Source organism: Syngnathus typhle, unplaced genomic scaffold (assembly GCF_033458585.1).
Source record: "Syngnathus typhle isolate RoL2023-S1 ecotype Sweden unplaced genomic scaffold, RoL_Styp_1.0 HiC_scaffold_27, whole genome shotgun sequence".
Classification (NCBI taxonomy): Eukaryota; Metazoa; Chordata; class Actinopteri; order Syngnathiformes; family Syngnathidae; genus Syngnathus; species Syngnathus typhle.
Window position 1 is genome coordinate 1225001 of NW_026871933.1, and position 2500 is coordinate 1227500.

A 2500-nucleotide genomic window follows, 5' to 3' on the forward strand; every position below is an offset into this window, starting at 1 on the left:
TCATGAGAAACCAAGTCGAAAGCTTTCGCAAAATCAATCAACACGACTGCCAGCGGCACGCCAGCCGACCTCGAATGCCCCATGATCCGGTCAAGAATCATGAGGTTCTCCTCGCAACCACTCGCGCCGGCGACGAAACCGCGCTGCCGGGGGCTAACAGGACAGGCTCGCGCTAGCCTCATCGCCATTATCCGCCCAAACAACCTCAGCACGACTGACCCGATAGTCACAGGCCTCCAGCCTGACACAGTACCCAGCTCAGTAGGGTCAGCCGATTTGGGTAGCAACCGGGTCTTGCACTCCTTGAAGACTTGGGGAACGACTCCACGCACCATCCATGTCGTAAACAGCCTCGCCAGTTGCGTACCGTCCGGGTCCCAGCCAAGAAGAGCCTGCTTCTTGATCCCGTCTGGGCCCGGTGCAGAGCAATTCCTCATCTTAGCCAAGTTAGATACAACTTCCGGCCCCAGGATCGGGTGGTAGAATGGTTCGTTATCCGCGGTCAGTCCCACCTCGAAGCCCTCCAGTCCATAAAACAGCCTGACCGTTTCCCACTTACTCCTGAAGTGCCTATCCACCAACTCCAGCGGCAAATCACACCTAAGGGGCGTCAGACCATCCAAGATCCGCCGTGCCAGCCCCTTCCTTGCCTCAGAATAGCCGCGCTGCTGGTGGTAAAACACTCTCCTACGTTGGACGAGCCGCCTCGCCCAACCCGTCTTCCATTGGTCTCGAGGTCTGGTCCACCTCACCTGCTCTCCGGACTTGCCCGTACCCAACATCCGGGCCACCATCACATTCTTGTGCCTATGGTTCTTGTACTTCTCCATAAGCTCCACCATCCGAGCCTCTTCCTTCACGCTCCACTTCCTCTCCCTCCTTGGACCCTTACTAGCCTGGCTCCGCTCTTTACGAGCCGTGAACCACTCACGCCTCGGCACTTCGAGACATGGCACCGAATTGCATGACTGTTCTCCCCTCGTCTTTCGCACTTACGACAGCCGTACACGATGGAGACACCCGCATGCCGGGAAGCGCAATGCAACCCAAACCTGCGCATACCAACCACACGCGCCCCACACAGCAGGCAGTCCATGGACTCTCGAGGCAGATGCACCAAAACCTGGTCCGGAGGCCTCGGATCCCTCTTACGCCGCTTTCTAGACGGGCCCTCTCCCGCCTCTTCCTCCACACCATCACGGAGAGCAGGCCGCAGCGCTAACACGACCCCCGCCACCCCAACTCTCATACCAGCGGCGACGGAGGCCATTGATTCAGACACCACTGAGGAGTTCTCAAGAGCTTCGCCAGCCAGGGTCCACCCGCTCCCTCGGCCCGACTGACTGTGGCTCTGATCCTGTGCCTCTGTCTGTACGGACTTACTAACCAAGGAGTTTTCGCAACCATGGCCCGTAGAAGTGACTACAAGCCGTTTGGGGACCCCAAGCAATGCCTCCGGTGGTTGGTCCCCATGACCCCCGGAGAGGTTGATTCGCTGTCCGCACACGTGCCCAACCTCAAGCACGTCACGGGGAGGTCGCTCGAGCAGCAGCAGCCCCTCTCCGAGCTGCGCCTCAGCCGATTTTGGTAACCCAGAACGGCTATCCTGGGTGGTCCGTAAGATATCAGACATGCCTACGGCCTCACTACCGTGAGAACACACGAGAGAGCAAAGTCTCCAGATTCTAGTGAGCTATACATCGAGATCAACCCCGGGCAGCCGTCTGCTAGGCAGCGCAGCCTAGCAACCAACTCGTCAGCCACCGCAGCCCAACCCACTAAGGAGAGGCCTGCCACATAGTGTCAGACTCGCCCCCCGTAAAGCCAGCCAACGGACGACTCGCAACCCAACTGCCCGGAGCTACAAAAGCCCAGAGGGCTATGGAGCTCATCGACGGGGGGGAAAGCGGCTTGCAACAAACTAGCCACCACCCCCCGTATACCACATATTCGCCCCCAAGAGGATTTGAGAAACACATTTAGCAAAGGTCCAAGCGAGCACACAGGTATCCACGTGACACCCACCCACTCGGCCTGGCCTCCGTTCCATACCACTAGGCGCCGCCCACACCAGTGCGCAGATTCGGGTCATCTCGGTCTCGCTACCATACGGTCACACCCTGCGTACCAACAAAGCGCTGAGCGAACGCTAAGCCAGCCTACAGAGGTGTTAGAGTGCGACTCACAGGGAGAGGAACCGTCCGCCCAACGTCAACCTAGGTCGAGGCCGGCAGGGGCCCTCTCCAAGGCGAGCCTATAGTGCCAGTCGGTCAGTTTGGGAAAGTTGGGGGGGTACCCGGTGGCCGTCGGGAACAGACAGGGACCGGTCGGGAGGGAGGGGGTAAGTTTGGCCGCTGGGAACAAGCGCCCACCCTGGGGAGTTTACATACGAGCCAAAGCCGGGAACAGACATAAGCTCGGGAGCCTCGCAGCCTCAAAGACTTTCATCCCTCCATCAGAGATATCAGACCGCACAGGGTCCGAGACACTACCAAACACA

General features: G+C 59.2%; 1 pseudogene; it reads right to left on the minus strand.

The window, feature by feature from the left end:
* LOC133147049 (28S ribosomal RNA) overlaps window positions 1-2500 on the minus strand; it is a 9307-nt pseudogene that overhangs the window by 3387 nt on the left and 3420 nt on the right.